Source organism: Rissa tridactyla, chromosome 11 (assembly GCF_028500815.1).
Source record: "Rissa tridactyla isolate bRisTri1 chromosome 11, bRisTri1.patW.cur.20221130, whole genome shotgun sequence".
Lineage (NCBI taxonomy): Eukaryota > Metazoa > Chordata > Aves > Charadriiformes > Laridae > Rissa > Rissa tridactyla.
The window spans coordinates 19619935-19638984 of NC_071476.1; the positions used below are offsets into that span (position 1 = coordinate 19619935).

The window sequence follows — 19050 nt, forward strand, 5'->3', positions numbered from 1 at the left end:
TGTTGTTTCCTACGAGCATCTCATCCCGAGCAGAAAACACTATCAGCCAGTACATGCACCAGGAGAGCTGTAAAGTATTCGTGGCGCTGCTTTCCAGCACGGAGCAAAACACAGGCTGTTACTGCAACGCAGGAAGTGTTAAACCGAGATCTCATGGAGGAGGAGGTTAGCAGACACAAGTCTGTCATTTACAGCGATGCTTTTCAGGCACTTACAGCTGCAGAGAGGCAAGTCAAGAGCCAGGTTCCCACAGCCTCTCCCAGGCTTTACACACTCCAATTTCCACCCAACAGCTCTTTGGACAGTGACCCACGCCAGATCAGCTGGCGGTGAGCACAGCCAGCACCATGCCCAGCCAGCCCTCGCCCCCAGGCACCCCGCTGCCCCCGCCTGGGATCCATTTGCAGTCAGGTTAAGCAGGCAAAGCTTTAGGCATCAACCCAGGACACGGCTTGAACTCTCCGAATGGAGGGCGGGGGGTCCTCCTGAAAAATTTACCTTTTTTTCAGCTCTCTGCCTTGGAGAGATTTCAGAAAGAAATCAAAGGGCTGTAGTGCTGCGGGAGTCCAGGGTACCCGCACTGATTTCCTTATCAAATTCTGGTTACGTTTCTAAACAACGGAAAATTTCCCAAACACCAAGAGAGAACAAAACCCACGCTAGCCACCAGAAACCAGCCAGAACTCACTGATGCTCCAGCCACCAATCTCACTCTGCTCTTCCAGCCATGCTCGGCACAAACCCATACAAAGGAGGCCATTTACATCATCACCGATGAATTTCTTTACCCCTAGAAAACTTGTAGAAGTGCCACACTTATGAGTGCCATTACGATTTCCAACAGCTTCCCGCTGCTGTTGAACAGACTTTCCAAGCTTCTCCGCATACATTTTGTACTTGATTACCCCACGCTTGCTGGAAGAAAAGGAACGAAACGCACTCAAGAGCCACTTGCTTATTCTTGATTTGGGTACAACAATGCCAGATGCAACAACATTTTTACCTCCCTGCAACCTCCCTGCACCGGGGCTGGCACACGTCACAACCAGCCACCGCAAACAGGCATTTCCCACCGAAGGAACGAGAACCTCATAGCCAGCCTTCGGTTTTGTAACCCCAATGAGGACCCATCTCTACAAGCCAAAATGCAATAAGCCACAACGCAATATTCAAAACTAAGTCCAGAGCTTGCAGCAGAACTTCGATCACCCAAGGCTCCTGCCGGAAATTCTCCGTAGCGTAACAGTTTATTTTGTGGGCAGGAAGAGATCAGGAAAATTAAGTAAGTCGGTGTAAGAAGAAAAAACTCGCCCTAAAGTGAGTAACTGCACTAAAGCAGCAGCCGTGAGCAGGCCGAGTACATTTTCAAGGCTATACTTTTTCAATTCCACAGTCTTGGAAAAGAAAATGGAGTGGCTTTGTTCTGTATGCATATTGTCCACCATTTGTTATTGTCTGTCTATTGATGCTTACATGAAAAACAAAATTTAATTAAACGCCACAGTACTGCATAGCCTGCCTTTGAAATATGCCCGCATTAGTGGATCATTACAGTAAATGAAATACAGCTTCATATCATATTTTTCAAATAACGTCCTAAAACATTTACAAATTAAATAATACTCTTGCAGAGAGAAATTAAGAGACACAGCGTTTAGCAAGGGCAAAGAGATGTTTACAGATGAAATCTGAAATGAGACATGGAGGCAATGAGGCAGAGAGGTGCCAGAGGGCTCTTCTAGACCTTGTCGAGACGGTTCTCCACGTACCAGAAACTAGACGAAGAAAGAGTGCGCCAGTGCCAGGTGAGCAGAAGGGGCAGCGTCCCCAAACCTCCAAGGATGTCAGCATGAGCTCATTCGGGGTCTGGGGTGCACTGACACAGTCTGCCACACCGGCGAGGTGCCTGCACTCCTCCGCGTGCAGGAAAGCTCAATGCACTTGAGCACTCTTTCCGTGCTTTGGAAACCTGGCCAGAGCCGCACCAGTCATAAGAAGCATACCCTTGCAACCGACCCAGAAAATCTGGACTCTCAACGAGCTGAGAGAAGGGATGCAGAAAGGTGCTCTTGTGGCAGGAGGAGAAACATAGTGCTAATATTGACAGGGAGGAGAAAAACAAAGGAAGCTTTGGGTTTCTCAGGGTAAGTAAAAGCACAAGCAGGTTAGTGAGTCAGCGTCAGTCGTAGCAGCCATGCCTGACGTTGAACAAAGCAAAGCAGCATGTTAAAAAGCAAGTGAATGTTACATGAGCCTTACAGCTCAGGCTTGAAGAGATCCAAGATTTGTCTTTTCCTCAATAGCATCTGGGGTGATGCCAAGTGTTCTTTGACAAATTATTTACTCCAAGAAATCATTTTCCCTAAACAAGTGTAGCCCATTACCGCATCCTTCTTCATGTGAGCCTGGAAAAGGCTGTGCCCTGCAGCTTTTACGGTCCCATCTCCATGGTGATGCACCAATGGAGGTACCAACTCCAGCAAGAAGGCAAACCTCCCCCCCAAAAAAGAAGGCTGAAGATGGCAGAGTTCTCATCGGTGTGAGCCCTGGAGAAAGGTGGGCTGCATGAGCAGCGCTGGAAGGCAGGGCTTTTGCGAGAAGCGGAGCGCACTGGCCTACAAGCAGGCTGGAAATGAAGAAGAAAACCTTGCAAGGGCACCTCCAGATCCATCTTACAGGAAGATGGAAAAAGATTCACAGCTGCTGCCCAAGCCAGGGACCAGCAACTGACAGCAGAATTCCCGTAGGTCCTGCTGAGTTCTCATCAGCATGTGAATCTATTATTTAGAGGAAAAAACGTTCAGCCTGGCATATAATCATTGAAAGCTGTCAACTTCCAGCCTATGCAGGGTTTCCTCTGCAGAAAGGGTTCTTCCCTGTGTATCAGGGACTTCTCACCAACTGCACGTCACAAAAATCAAAACAAATACCTGCGGCAAGGGGCATCGCGTTATGCATCGCCTTATCGGTCCTACAAATAATGAGCACTGGGACCCCAAGACACTACACAGCAAATAGTAAGGTTGCGCAAAAGCCACCAGAATGTAGAAAATGCAGGCCAGGATCCTTCCTAAGGAAAAATACTGCGGCAGAGGGGCATTTGGAGTGACATAACAGAGCTGGCACACAGAGCATCCTTTCTGCACTAGGGAAGAAGACTCCGACAAGGCTGTGCGGGTCCAAGCTACCGAAGGCAAAGCAAGCGCAGCAGCCCTGCACCAGCAAGGGGCCGACTCCTAACTGCTGACATGCCCTCCTCACCTCCCACGCCAAAGCATCCCACGTCAAAACCTCCATCGGGATCAACAATTCACGCCCACTCACCCGCACACCTCCACACCTGCTCTCCCATCAGCGGACAGCGTGAAAGCTGCCCGGCAGCACTCAGGGCACATTCAGGCTGGCTTTGTGCTTTCCAGGCTGTCTTAGGGAGGCTTTTCCACTTAAAAGCAGCACAACCGGCTTGGTAAAAGATGAAGATTGCTGAGCCTCCCGCAGCCTTTCCGAGGTGAGAGCAATCTGTGCGCACTGTAATCAGGCAGCAGGAGCACGCCAAAACCAGGGCGGCTAGACTGCAGTGCAAGGTTAAAAATGACCGGGCTACATTCACAGGTATTTCAAGAAACGTGCTCATCGACATCTCGCCAGCACTCTTCTCCACCTCTGAACATACCAAGAATGAGGTTTGAACATTTAAAACAGACCAGACTGCTACTCCCAGTTTGCTGAAGGAAATAAAGGGAATGGGATGTCCAATAAAGAGGAGGGGGCACAGCCCAGACACCTCTGAAAGTGCCCTGCTTCTGCAGTTCAAGGTTAAACATCTCCTTTGCACTAATTTCCAAGTCTGTCTCTCTCAAAAGCCGCGCCAGGTAATTAGAATCATTATAACTATTATTAGACCATAATATTATTATAGCATTTTTGCTACACTTGACATCTGTTGGCTGATAGATTTAACTGGTACATAAGAAATAATTGCGCATAGATTTCTTGCAAATGAGCACCAACACGGAAGACATTAAAGTGTTCTGCGTTGAAAAAGTTAATTTTATGGAAGCATGCTTGAAATAAAAATTCTAAAATTAACAGTTAAACCTTTAAAAATTCTCATTAAAGAAACTATTTGGGCTTAAAGTAGGTAGCTGTTAAAAAAATCCCAACTTTTCTTCAGATGCTTAAAGACACATACCTGGCGCGGTATCTCCTTCAGATCAACATATGCATCTTCTTCCCACCTATTCCAGTGACCCAGCGGTTTCTAAATCATCCTTCCACCTTCCTTTACCTCTCCCTGCTGCAGGCTTTTGAATTATTTGGGCAAAGATTCTGACTGTGCAGAGCACCAGTATAATCAGGACTCTTACAACCTGCTCACTGAAAATCCTATAGAATTATCAGCAAACGCACATCTGGAATAAAATACAGCTTCTTGCATCCCATGAAGCCCGAAGGGCTTTGCAAACTGGACTCAGGATTTATCCACCACCAAGATTCAGCCGTAATCCAGAAGGGAACACAACCTTTCTACCAATATTTAACTACAGCACACAGCCCCTCAGAGAGAAGTAAGGAAGAATCCAACAGAAACCATAGGAATGCTTTAAGGAGGCTGAATTTTCTTGCCTGGAACTGAAATTTGGTCAGGGCAACCACTATCAGCCGTGGACCAACAAAGGAGAACAAACAGGGCACAGCTTCTCTATTCCATTGATAGTGTCCTTGAAGCACAGCCTGAGCAAACAGCTGTGGCCGGGTACCTCAAGTTACCAGCCTTGAGAGGTGGAAGAGATAAAAACCACAGAGGAAACCTGTGTTGCCCTTGAATTCAGCGGGGCCCAAATTTCACCCCACAGTTATACCGATGTGCAAAGAAAGGTGGCATAGTGGCCAGAAGTGCACTTCGGAAAAGGATCAACCTCTTAAAATTCAAAAAACTGAACACAGCAGCTCAGTACTTACAGAACTCGGAGGCAGTCAGAGCTGCTCCTGCTTGGACAGTGACGTTTTCTCCAGTTAAATGTATTTCAGTTCAAGCAACTCCTCTTCCTTAAGCTTAGTTCGCGCTGAGAAGGTGACTGGCGGAGCTCTGGTGGAACGAGGTATCCTGCAACTGCTCCCACAACGACACACTATTTGGGGATAAAAATGAGTGTAATTAATTTTTCCAGAGCAAGTAATTTTTTTTTCCCAGAACAGAGCAATCACACGAGGAACTTCAAATTGCTTGAGCAGAAATATATATTTTTCCTACCTTAGTCACATACAGACAAGCCTAACTCTCACTGAGGGCAGAGCGACAGAGAAACAAAGGGGAACAGGACACTACAGGCACAAATTCCCCCCATCCATACCCCTCTGTGACCAAAGCAAAGACACCTGGGGAGCTCTTGGTGCAAAGCAGGGCTGAGCGACCAGAGGACTGCCTCTGAGCAATGCTAATCCTAGCGAGCACCAGCGAGAAGCTCCAGTTAAATGAGGTTCATGAAAGCTTTTGGAAATCACCCGAGTCTTCAGAAATGGGGCACAAATCCCCCTCTACAGAGATCTGTGTGATACACCTCCGAGCAGCACAACAGCGTTAAAGCAAGGCTTTTTACTCCATCCATCTGACACTCTCAGGCAAACCAGAGGAACTCGGACCAGGCGAGCTCACCTTAACAAGGCACAGCACTCATCACTAACCAAGAAAAAGAAAAAACCAAAGCGACTCCCCCCCATGCACACTTTAGGGGTAGCTATCAACGATTCCCTGTCACAACAGGAGAAAACCTCACATATAGGCCCCTGGAGCTCAGTCCAGGTCTGCTTCTATTCATCCTTTTCATTAATGGCTCAAACGATGAAAGAGAAAGTACTTTTATAAAACCTGAAAGGATGCCCAACAGTTAAGAGCTAGAAACACTCTGGAGGTCGTGATCAGAATTGATAAAATGAAGACAAGTTCCAAAAAAACCCACGAATCAATAAAACAAAAAGCAAGGAAAGCAATGCAAAGAACCGCACTTGGAAACAGCAAAAAACAAAGATCAAGCACACAAATACAGCACGAGGGAAAGCTCTCTGGACACAGGTAACACCAAAGAAAGCCAGGGACTGGATGAAAAATGCGACGTGTGTCAGCATTGTGACATCACAGCTCCAGCAACAAAGAGCTAAACATCTTTCTGGGATTTAAGAACATAAAATTCCTAATTCTGGGCTGGAAGGCCATGCTCAGTGACGCCCCTAAGAAAATCGCAGATGAACCGGAGGGTCTGGGCAACAAGCAGAGCAGTCAGCAGCGTAAAACGTGCAGCCTTGTAGCAGCTGTTGAAGGGTTTCTTCATCCCTGCTTCCCTCCAGGGTCATTATCAGCTCTCGGTCGGCACTAAACAGCTGTTTACAAGAAGGTCTCCCCATTCTCTGAAGGCAAGAGACACAGCAGCCCGCTTCAGTCATTGCACAGGTGAGTTAGATGAGGTATCAGGCTGAGACCGGGATTTCATCAAGTCCCAGAGGGAACTTGCCCCTGGTCCAGCTCTGCACTAACATCCACCTCTGTCCACTCTGGAGCTGAGTATCTCTCACCTGGCCTCAGGACAGGGGCACAGACAAGGAGGCTTTTCCCTGCATTTCATTTAGCATCCTCCATCTGGCCACTCCTACACCGCTACAGCAGTGCTATCTTAGAGCTAAATTAACAGCCTTCTCTTCCCCAAAATACAATAGAGCTCCTCATCCTGCTGAAAGGGCACCCACACAGCAACGCAGAACAAGCACAGCCGTAACCGTTTCAATTCACGTCTTCATTACCTTTCATAAACGAAGCTCTTCAGCTCAACTTGCCACAAAGCTACTTTGGTGGTGAAGACAGCCTTCCCACGCGCTGCAGGGCGAGGGATGGTGACCTTGGCTGCCGGTGGGGCTGGACAAGGCTCCCCTCCTACCCCCAAACAGCCCCACTGACCCCTGCGATGGGCCGTAGCCCATAAGGGTCACCACTCAGCTACGTGGGCAAGCCCTCCCTACCCCAGACAGAATAATTTGAGGCAATGATTGCTGAAAGCAATTGAAATCATTGAAACAAGGTGTTTCAAATGGGTGAGAGCAGCTGTGCCCACGCAGCTGATGCCATACACACACAGCTGCACTAAACCTCGACTGAAGGCTGTGCGAGAAATCCAGCAAGGGGGCAAGATCTACAAATTTTATGCAAAAGCAGGGCTTAACTTCCAGGAACATTTAAGATTTCCCAGTCACTCGAGAGGATTCTTTTTTTTTTTTTTTTTTTTTTTTTTTTTGAGTCAGAGCTTTAGGAGCAAGCTGCCTCGTGAACCGCAGCCAGAAGAGCTTTGACAAAGCCTTCGTTAGCACGCGCCGTCTCCTTTCACAGGGCTGTTTCCCAGAAGATCCCCAGTGTTGTGTCATTTTTCACTTCAGGTGCTAAGAATATCTGCGTGTTAATAAAAAATAATAACTAGCTTTATGGGGAACTTATCAACAAAGCGCTCGACAAATCTTAATTAAAGCTGATTCACCTACTTCATGAGTGCAAGTTAAACGCGATGTCTCAGAGGGGAAAGCTGAGTGGTAAGAGAGCTGAGGTGGGTTGTAAAAGCCACAGAGGGAGTCAGTAGCAGAGAGGATTAGCACGTAGAAAGGCTGACTAATTATCCCTAAATTTATCCCAATAATCCACTGCCTTGCAAATTCTCAGGGTTTAGCCACTGTGATTTTAACCCCACCTGCCCAGTTTGACAACACCTGTATTTAAGTAGCCTTCCATTTCCTTGCCAGGTAAGAGCAGAGAGAGGGTCTGGGGGTGCTGGAGAGTTTTTCAGGTGTTTTATATTCAGGTTAAACAATTTCTCAACTGTAAAAAAGGAGAAGGTGGTGGTAGCACCTTCTTGTGTTGCTTTAGGGGACGGTGTAGTGGATTTAAGGGCTAGTCTTACAACTCGTTAGGAATATCCTGTTTTCAGCTTCTTTCTTTAAAAAGAACACATTTGTATCCCTTCAAATGCAGTAAATAAGTGGTCACACAGATGGCAGACCCCAGGAACTTGCAGACACTGCTCTCACCTGTTAGCTGCGCTTCTCATTAAAGTTTCTGGGACAGTATTTTGGATGCTTCCACCATAGAAATGCCTTGGAGGCTGCGGAAAAATACCAACACGGTCCAGGCTGGTCATTTTAAGGTAGGGTTGAGGGAAAGAAAAGAGAGGAGAGAGAAAAAAAAAGGAAGTCCATCCCTTAATAATGCTACTCCCAGAGCACAAATCAATTCTAAAGGATGACAGAGGGCAGAAACACTGCGGTAGCGCGTGCGGTAAATGACAGGGTGTGTCACTGGCTTCTAACACAGCAGAGACTTATCTGCACTTAAAAGGTTTCCTACCACGGCTGTAGGCTGGAGCAGCCTCTTCGCGCAGACAGCTCTACCAACAGAAATGCCTGTGCAGATGATACTGCTTCGGGAAGCAAATTAAACAGTATCAGTGAAGTCACACTTTCTGCCTCTCAGCCATATTTGTACTAGGTTAGTTCTATCAGCAAAACACTGTTAAAATAAATAACTCGCCCCTAAGAAATTGTGTCTACAGAACTTGTTAGGGTAAACCTAGGCCATCTTGAGAGGCGGGTAGTGTTGATTATTTGTCAAAGATTACTTCTAATGCGAGTGTTAGTCAACCACTGAAGTTAAACATTTTAAGGCACTATTCCAAATAGTGTTTATACACAAAATCCCATTTGCTCAGTTTTCACTCCCTGGCTTTGTGCAACATGTAATTTCACTAGTTCTCTGGCAAGAGAGCCATATGCAAGCTTGTACCAAAATAATTAAACCGTTTTAAAATTCAGGCCTCATGTTACCGAGTGCATAGCCTGAAGAAAAATCCATTTTAATGTCCCAGAGCTACGCCAAAGGTACCAGAACACTTTTAGTCCACAACTGCCCAGGTGCAAAGGGGCCTGAGGTGACCCAGCCTGTCCTCATGCTCAAGGCCGAACACAAACTGCTCTCATTTTGTTGAATTTGTATTTCAAACCTTTCAGTATAAGGGGTCCTGCCCTGCCCAGGTGTCCTGCCCCACACTTTATGGGTCAGTGCCCACCACAGGGCCCTGATTTTCAGTCACTTCTGGAACACGACAGCCCAGGCAACTGCCCTGACTTCCCAGCCCTGCCCGGGGCAGGCCGAACCCCCCGGGTTCTCCACAAACGCCCTCACTCCACCCCAGCACCGGCTCCCGCGGCCCTGCGCCCTCAGAGCCTGAGCCGGGCCCCCTCAGTGCGAAAGCAGGGCGGCGGGAAGCACCCCCACCCCCCCCCCCCCATCCGCCCCGGCAAGGCCTCACCGCCGGCTCCCCTCGAACGAGGGCGCCGGCAGGACACGCTCCGGCGTCCCGGCGCGGCCGAGCCCGTGTGCGGCCCCGACCCGAGCAACCGCCCGTGCCGGGGGTGTCATGGCGGCGCCCCCCGCCGCAGCCCTCACTCACCGCTCCGCACTGCGCACGCTCCGCTCGGGCCCCGCCCCCCCCGTGAGGCACCGCCCGGCAGCCGGCGGGGCCGGGCCCCGTGCCGGGACGGGCAGGAGGGAGCGGGGCCCCGGGGAGACCTCCTCGCTGCGGGCAAACGGCCTGTTCCGGGGAGCCGACAGCAGCCCCGCCGAGGCAGTGCCAGGCCCTGAAGAAATTAGTCACTCTGAGAGACGGACGGACTGACCGACGATGGACTGACCGACCACCATTATGTGTGCTTGCAGCCCAGAAGGCCAGTCGCATCCCGGGCCGCATCAAAAGAACCGTGGCCAGCAGATCCAGAGAGGGGATTCTCCCTCTCTGCTCTCCTCTCCTGAGGCCCCACCTGGAGTGCTGTGTCCAGCTCTGGAGCCCTCAGCACAAGAAGGACATGGACCTGTTGGAGCGGGGCCAGAGGAGGCCCCGGAGATGCTCAGAGGGCTGGAGCCCCTCTGCTGTGGGGACAGGCTGAGAGAGCTGGGGGGTGCAGCCTGGAGAAGAGAAGGCTCCAGGGAGACCTTAGAGCCCCTTCCAGTCCCTGAAGAACTGGAAGTCCCTGAAGGAGCTCCAGGAAAGCTGGGGAGGGGCTGTTGGCAAGGGCATGTAGCGACAGGCCGAGGGGCAATGGTTTAAACTAGAGCAGGGCAGGGTTAGATCAGACATTAGGATGAAGTTCTTTACACTGAGGGTGGTGAGACACTGGCCCAGGTTGCCCAGAGAGGTGGTGGAGGCCCCATCCCTGGAGACATCCAAGGCCAGGCTGGATGAGGCTCTGAGCAACCTGATCTAGTTGAAGATGTCCCTGCTCACTGCAGGGGGGTTGGGCTAGACGGCCTTTAGAGGTCCCTTCCAACCCAACACATTCTATGGTTCTATGGTTCTGTGATTCTATGACCAACAATGGACTGACCGACAATGGAGTGACCAACTGACAGACTGACAATGAACTAGCTGACTGACCAATGCACTGACCAACCAACAGTCAATAGCTTTCCCAAATATCTGCTTTCTTTCACGGTGGCCTTGCACCGCAGCTTGTCTGGGTGCAGACTCAGAGCACTGGGCCCTGCAGAGCCACCGGTCCCGGCTGCCTCTGGGGTGGCACCAGGAGGGACATGGGGACAGGCTCGAGCCCCTGGACATGAGTGAGGCAGTGCCTGGTCCTGTCGGCCTTCCCTGCTCCAGCCTCCACCTGTGTGCTGGGGCATCCCGAGCTTCCCCCCAGGCGGGTGGTGGGGAAGGAGGAGGAGGTGACATTTGCAAAGTTCATGAGATGTAGTTGGCCTTACACATCACATCTTCCCTGCCGCCGGCTGCTTCAGCACCCCCTTTATTTTTCACACCTTTTGAGGGAGGTGGTGAAGTCTCAGGTAAATACAAGGGTGTTAATTCACAGCCTTGGCACCTAACGTCCCCTGGACCGTGCTGAAGAGGAGGTGACAAAGCCGGACTGGAAGGCGCAGGGACTACCGGGCTGCTTCAGGCGTGAGCCTGCGGGTCCCTTCTGCCTCGTTACCTCACAGCGCCATGCTGATTAAAATCGAGTGCCAAAGCATTTCCCACCCCTCTCCTGGCTGGTCACTGAGTGATAGCATTGCAGAAATGACAGAAAAAGCACAGCCACGAGCTGTGCGACCCTCATCCCCAGCAAGGGCTCCACAAGGCAATGGCCAAAAACACCCTGCCAGCCCCAAAATTAAACCTGCAATGTTTAATTATCCAGCAAAGGATGCTTAGCGACAGGAAGTAATGCTCAGCGACAGCAAGTGACAACTGGCAGGATGGCATGGTGTGAGGGGACTCGGTGGGAAGCTGCATGCCTGCTCTGTCCCCTGGGCCAGCGTCCCCACCGCTCCGCTCGCCCATGCGCCAGCTTTGCTGCTGGCACCCACCAAGATCCTGGAGGCAGGAGATTGATTGTAAGCAAATCCTAGCTTTCATTTCCAGTAACAGATGTTTTCAGTCTTTCCAGGTTGGATATAAGCACCTCAAAATAGGAATCCAGAAGCAAAACCCACAAAGCCCATCAGGAGCCCTCCACAGATTTTGGGGGTTTAATGGTATGATTTTTCAGGCAACTGTGTGATTTCTAGCAAGACGTAACTCCTGGCCTATGGAAGCGCTGCCGTACTCCAGCCTCTTCCTTCTCTTCCCTTTGTGGCTCTGGGCCCTCTCAGCTCCTGGAGCAGTGTTGCCACCAGCTCAGGATGGGGCTTAACCATCCACCTCTGCCCAAACCCCGCCGTGGTTTCGCCAGTGGAGCAGGCGAGCTGGATCCAGCTCTTCCCCTTGTTTCTGGCAGGTGGAACAGCACTACAAAGATGATCAGCCATCTCTCCGGAGCCACGGTGAGCCCTCTCTTTCAGGCACAGCAGGAGCAGCAACAAAACCCCTCCATGCGCCAAACCCAGAGCCAGCAGCCGGGCACAGGGAAGAGGAGCTTCTCCCCAGCCACAGCCTAATGGCAGCGTGCCAGCATCCCGGCCTCACCGTCCTGTGACGGCCCCAGGCCGTTTTGGAATCCTTGCTGAGATGCTTGGTCCATCGCACTGCTGCATCCCCGGGCGATACCAGCCTAATCCCGCTGTCTGAAACTGCTCGCACATCAAAGAGACCAGAAAACATGCTCTGCATGCATTATCTTTTGCATTTCAAGTTCTTCTGTTTGATCTGGTGGGGTGGAGGTGTTTTTTTGTTTTTTTTTTTTTTTCCAAAGGTATCGGAGAAGATGGGTGCAGAGAGTAATTTAGGGCTGGGAGTAATTTTTCATCAATGTACTTAAAGACAATCACAGCACTAGGAGGGAGGCCTAATTGTGGAGTTGTGTAATTAGTTTTTATGTCACTGCAATTATTCTGTTGGCTACATATAAAGAACATGGCAAAATGCAGCACTTAATTTTAAATCAAGACTTGATTCTCTTTTAGTAGGTAATTGATGTTGATCACATCACTTAGTAGTGACTATAAAATGTGCTATTTAGATTGTAAAAGGATGGAGAAAAGGACTAAGCAGATAGGTAATTGATGGATCGCAGGCTGCATTGGTGGGAGGCAGCCTTAATCCATCAGACTTCAGTTGTCTTTGTTTCCAGCCACTTCTGGGCATCGTTAGTGGCCCAGAGCGTTAATGAGCGCAGAGCCGCTGATCCCCGCGGCATCGTGTGCTGCAGCGAACGGCCGCTCTGCCCCCGGACAGCAGCATCAACAGATGAGTTTAAACACAAGGAATCAATTGCATTAAGTACAAATATCTTCTTTTAAGGGCAAGCTCTGCTCAAAGCGCCTCAGCTTTGAGCATAGGGTGGGATTTGGGCATGATCTCCCTGGGCAGAGCATCCTGCTGGATCCTGCCCACTCCCCGGCAGAGACCACCGGGCACCGCTGCCCATCTCCCACAGGCTGCCTGCAAGCCCAGAGCCACTGGCATCCCCAAATACCTGCCGTGGGGACCTCGGTCTTCCCTTATCAATAGCCCTCAGCTGTTCAAAAGAGGACATCAGAAAAGCTGAGGCTGCAGAAATGGGTTATTCCCTGCAAAACAGCACTGACAGCTTCTTGGTCGACAGCTTCACAAGTTTAACAGTGAACTAGGCAAGGGGCCAGAAGAGGTGGACCAGTCCTACCCCTAAGCAGCAGCGAAAGAGCAGGGAGAGCTTTGTTCCCCTCAGGCAGGATGATCCAAAACTTGCCCTTGCTCAGCACAAGCCCAGATCAATAGCTTGACACTACACTGGCACAATAAAGTTGATAAAACTCTTCCTTGCCTTTGTGACTGGCCCTAACAATTTGATTTCAAGGAATATCTGCTGCTTCCCAGGCAGGAGCTGGAGGTGAGATGGTGCAATTGCTGCAGAGGTGGTTCCGAGGTGATTCTTGGGCCATCAGAAATCCAGATTTTCCCTCTCTTGTGCCCGGGACCACCACGTGCTCGGCTGGACCCACCTCCCCTCCTTGGGATCCTCCTCAGGGCCATTCCACATCTCCAACAGCTCAGCCGTGGCAACGTGTTCATGGGGCTCCTGCGCCAGGTTGCTGTTACCAGGAGGGTTTGATTACCATTTTCCCCCAGGAGGATGCCAGGGGAGGAGAAGCCACTTTGGCAGCCAGGGGAGCCTTTTCCAGGGCACCCCAGGTGAGCATGGGTTTGCTCCCATCCCTGGGGCAGAGGACGATGAGGGACGAAAAGCATATTTTGCCCGGATAATAAGCAAACTCCACAGGCTGCAAGAGACTCATTAGGTCGAGTTTCCAGGCAGCGGGTCCAGGCTTTGCACTGCACGCTTGCACCAAAATAGATGGAGTTGCGACCAGACAGTCACCAGGAAGGGGACTGTTGTCTGAAATGTCTTTCCTCTCTGACCTTTCCTCCCTTCCTTCCACTCAGCCTTTTGTGTTGTGTTGTAGCTCCAAAAAATTAGATGAAATTCAGGCTCCAGCGGGTATAAATGTTTAACAAGCTGCAGCTCCAGCACCGTGCTGCATCACCTCCCAGCCTGCCCCGCCACTGCCAGAGAGCTGGCGGCGGCCGCTTCCCACGCTGAGGTGATGCAACCCATCTTTACAACTCAGGAAGCGAGTCACGACCCAGTCTGAGTTCAGAGCAGATGATTTTTGCAGTGCAGAGGCATCCAGAGAGGACAGAAGTGAACCCCAGGCTTGAAGACGGTGTGGCATCACAGCTGCAGGGTTACTCTTCTTGCTTTTAAAAATGCTTTTTCCTCACCCATTTTGCGTTCTGGGACCTGGGGGAATTTACGGGACCAGTTCTGCCACGTCAGCATCAGCCTCCCCGAATTGCCGTGAGGATCAGACGGGTCCCACTTGCAGCCCCTCACCACCACCAGCCCAAATGCTACTTCATTCACCACTCAAAAATAAATAAATAAATAAAATTACTCATCTGAGGGCTTTTGCCGTCAATCCCTGGGAGGCTCTGGAGCAGTAAACGTGATGTGATGAGCCGAGGGGCCATCCCTGCGCGGGGAGGCTCTGCCAGCAGGGCCGGGGGCTGAAGTGCGAGGGTTTCCAGGTGATCTGCTGCCCACACAGCACCAGCGCAGCTCAGCATCCCCAATGGCTGTCAGTCCCTGACGACTCCTGTGTCTCTGGAAGCCATCCGCAGGACAGCTCGGCCCTCATAGGAGCTCAGCGGCTTCAGCCAGAGGAGCGAAGGCAGGCTCTGCCTTATTTCAAGAGCTCGGCAATGCCAGATGACTCCAGCATTTCATTACGGGTTATTAACGACGCTGTTCATCACAGCCAAGTGGTTTGCCACACACAGGCTTCCCACCGGGCTTCCCTTGCTCCCGTTTGATATCGGGTTTCGATTAAATTAGATAAGGTGGCAACGGTGATCAATTCAAAGCTGCTTTCCTAGGGAGCCATGTACAAATGATTTAGAAGCGGAGAGGAAAATAAAGCCCGTAGCAAGAGCAGAGGGACCTGGGGGTGCATAACTGCTGTGAAGGGAACATCGAGTTTTTAGTGCCACCAGCTTGGCTGTGACCGGGATGGGATTGCGCAGGCTACAGGGTCCCCCAGGAACCTTTCTAGAAGCAGTCACCTCTACTGACCTGAGCAGGAGCCTTTCCAGGTGCCCAAGGAAGGATTTAGGTAAGAATAAAGTTATCAGTGTGGGGTGCCGGAAGGGGGACGGGGCAGCTCCATCCCTAGCCTCCTCCCCAGGGACACGGGGCCCTAGGCACAGATTTGCAGTCCCGGTTATGCCCTGGCAGAGCGGCCCGGGATGAGCCAGGCTCCCTTGGCCCGCGGGCAGACAGCCCATCCCAGGGCTGATGGTTTGGGATCCTTGGAAAGCTCCTGGGAAGCTCCCATCCCTGCCACTCCAGCTGCTGACTGCATTTGACTCCACTGTAGCAGCATCCCCCCACCGCAGCACACACAGGTTCGGGAGCAAGCACAGGGACAATTAATAAAAGACTTCCCATAAGGTGGAAACAAGGAGACCATAAATCTCGGCAGTGTCGCACGCTTAAAGGAGAGGGGATGGTTATGAGCTGTTATTCCCTGCAAAAATGGGCTTTAAATCACCATCCATCACCAATGCCCTGCGTGGGATTCTCTGAAGTTGTCCAGCAAGGCCTTTGCAACTCCTTCCCACCACGGCACGAGTGAGTGAGCCCGATGCTCATTACCTGGAGATATTTATTGCTCGTCAGCACCCGCATTCTGCTGCTGCTCACGGTACCTGTAAGAAAACAGCCCTGTAAAACACCAACAAGATCAAATGTGCTTTTTTTTTTTTTTAAGGATCTCAGATCCGTATCCCTGTAATGACCAAGCTGCAGCCCTTGAGAAAACAGCTGGGCACATCTGCAGCAGGGGTCACAAGATGACAGGGCACGGGGTGCTCCGCAGCGAGGACCCACCACCCCACCCATCCCGGCAGCGCGGCTGGGGAAATGAAGATGTTATCGAGCAGCTGAGTGGCGCAGTAATTGAAAGCCTTTTTGCTGCTGGAAACCCTCGGGGCTGCCAGTCTTTCGGCTCAGCTGCCGCTTACCGACACTTTTTCATTTCCTCTCTGGTTCGCCTAAACTTTCCATTGGATTCCTCATCCATCTGAGCTGCAATGATAAATATGGAAATAAAGAGGCATTTACAGCCCCTCTCCTGGGTTGGGTTTATATACAAACAAGCCGGGCTCGCAGCAGCCTCCTCTCAGCAGCCGCTGGCCCAGGAGCGGCAGGGTGAAGATTTTGGGGAAATTGGGTGGCAAAGAGCAGCGGGTGCTGCCAGTTGCATCTCCAAGGTCACAGTGGGGAGAAAACGTCGGCAAAAGGCAAGGCCACAGGGATTTCGATACAGAAGTAGAAGGGGAAAAAGCAACAGCTGAAGAACTGAAAGTGTGAAGTATGAAGAAAGGATTTAATTTTCACAAAATCTCTTAATCCATTAATCACAGGGAGACTTCTATAGAGAAGCCTCCCTCTCGCTTAATACCATCTCAAGATGGTCCAAGATGGTAATAACTCTTTGGCAGGGGAGTAGGAGGAGCGAGGTGGGAGAGGTTGAAGTCCAACCCCCTGCCAGAGCGGGGTCACCCAGAGCAGGTGGCACAGGGACGCCTCCAGGCGGGTTTGGAATGTCTCCAGAGACAGAGACTCCCCCACCTCTCTGGGCAGCCTGTGCCAGGGCTCTGCCACCCTCACAGCAAAGAAGTTCCTCCTCATGTTGAGATGGAACTTCCTATGGTCAAGTTTGTGCCTGTTACCCCTTGTCCTGTCACTGTGCACCACTGAAAAGAGCCTGGCCCCATCCTCCTGACACCCCCCCTTGAAGTATTGATAAGTGTTGATAAGGTCCCCCCTCAGCCGTCTTTTTTCCAGACTGAAGAGACCCAAATCCCTCAGCCTTTCTTCATCAGAGAGGTGTTCCAGTCCCCTCAGCATCTTGGTAGCCCTTTGCTGTCCCCTCTCCAGCAGTTCCCTGTCCTTCTAGAACAGGGGAGCCCAGAACTGGACTTCCCTTCCCCTCCACCACCATGCCCTTCCTCTCCATTCGCACTGCCGCGGCCTTCCATCCCTTGCCCCCACAGAGCTGGGGGGCATGAAAATCATCCTGGACACAGAGGGAATCACTGGCAGGACAGGAGCTGAGCCGCCAGCCCCACACCATGGGGTAGGCCGCCCTGCACACCTTCAGGATGCCATCTGAGAAGGCTCTGACCTGGGCTCTGGCCCCAAAAAGCCATTGGGATTCTCTGAAGCACCTTTCTGCTGGGCGCCGGGGTGGTCACCAGCCTGGGAACCCTCTGGATGGGTTTGTTGCAGGGGCGTCGAGGCAGCGGACACGGCAGCTTGGGCCAACGGATTCAGAGCTGCCCAGAACAAGCCCTTGCCCTGGGTGTCCCGAGCTGCTGCCTACAAGAAGCATCACCCTGGGCACACCAAGCAAGGGGTCCCTGCTGCCTGACGGGGCCCTGGTTTGGGCAGGACGCCCTTTCCTGGCCTGTTTCTTGGCTGGACGATGGCCTGATCCATCCCCTGATCCTCACCTAGTGCTTGTCTCAGGCTTAACCCATTCTGCTTTAATCCCACGTGCTTTACCAGCAACGGCCAGCTTCGTCTCCGGACATCGCATCAGAGCGGCCGAGGCCTCCTTTTCCGCTCCCCCCACCCCATGATGGTCCCGCAGACCTCAGGCTCTCCTGTCATCTGGCGGCTAAACATAATATCTACAAACCCGTCTGCCTTCCTGAAGCTGTTACCTGCCTTTCTCGGGGGAGAAAAATAAGAAAGATTAGTATGCGGCTTCTTCCTCGAGAAATCAATGCGATCTCAACTCGCTGTGAAGTTCCCTGACTGTTAGAGATGCTGCACTGGTAAAAACTAATCCTCAGAGGAGAAAGAGTAGGGGGAAAAAAGAAAGAAAAATAAATTCAGGTGACTAGACAAGGCTAAAATGTTGCGGTGGGCCAAACTCCTGCTAGTGAGGGAGCTTGTTTGGAAGTTCCAGAGCAGAGAGGGCTGCGGAGTGGATTCAGTCCAGCTGTTTATCACCCAGCTCAGAATCAGCTGTAATTGTTAATTCTAATTAAAGCTGTTGGAAAAAAAAAAAACCCCACAACGTAATCAAGAGTTTCCTTTCAAAAAAAGAACATTTCAGCTAAATTAAAAATTTTGGGTCCAGAAAAAAAAAAAAGGGGGGGAATGTTGAAAATTTTGAAACAGCCCATTTCAGCATTTTCAAGATGAAAAGGGATATATTTTTGCTGTGAAATGCATCATCAATCCCAATGTATTTTATCTTACAGTCTGAAGAGCAGAAATAGTTTTCAAATCAAAGCAAAAAATGATATTTTTAGGCTTTCTCTTTAAAAAAGCCTAGCTGGGGGTTTCTGTCCTAATTAAGAATGATTTTTTCCCTTTTTTTTTTTTTAGATGGGATAAGCTGTTTCTAGTTAGCTCTACTTTAAAATGCTGGGCTGGTGCTTTTCTTGGTGTGTCCACTTCTCTGTACCCACTGCCCGACCCCAGGACGCGTGGGCCGTGCTGACACCTCCCTGCTCCCGCTGCCAGCGCCACTAAAATCCCCTGGGGCTTTACAAAACCTCACAGAATTAAACCAGCCCCAGCAAAACAGCGCTCGGTAACTGGGGTTTATTATCATAGCATGATTTAGAGTAATTAGAGATCCAGAACAGCCCACTTGCACGCTCGGATTGGTGCCATGCGAGCACACCTCCATGTACTTAATCCTGTACCTGGCCACTTGCCCCACAGAGCTTTTTCCTTGCCAAAGAGGGAGCTGGTGGACCACCAAAAGGAGGGATGTCTGCTTTGGTTCGCCTTGCCGCACGCGGAAATTCCTAAGATTCAGCCCCGGTGGAGGGGCTGAGGGAGAGGAGGAAGTTGTGATGCCCACACTCGGGGGCAAGGCGGCTACTTTACCACTGGTACATTCCCAACCGAGACAAGACCCTGCGGCTCCGTGCCACAAGATCTGCCACAGATCCCAGAGGTGGCTCGTGTCCCTCGGGATCCCCCTCCACGGGATTAGCAGATCACATTTGTCACACTGAG

At 51.0% G+C, this 19050-nt stretch overlaps 1 protein-coding gene across 8 annotated transcripts in view; it reads right to left on the reverse strand.

The window, feature by feature from the left end:
- The window catches only part of SIL1 (SIL1 nucleotide exchange factor), a 99340-nt gene extending 89783 nt beyond the window's left edge, over nucleotides 1–9557 (reverse strand). The window contains exons 1-3 of one of the 8 annotated variants that reach the window (XM_054217686.1): nucleotides 9483–9501; nucleotides 8065–8138; nucleotides 4963–5132 (exon numbers count right to left, since the gene is read on the reverse strand). The gene's annotated coding sequence lies outside the window, so the exon portion shown is untranslated. The other 7 variants (XM_054217682.1, XM_054217681.1, XM_054217684.1 and 4 more) reach the window with 7 other exon arrangements.
- Nucleotides 9558–19050: the final 9493 nt, after the last annotated feature.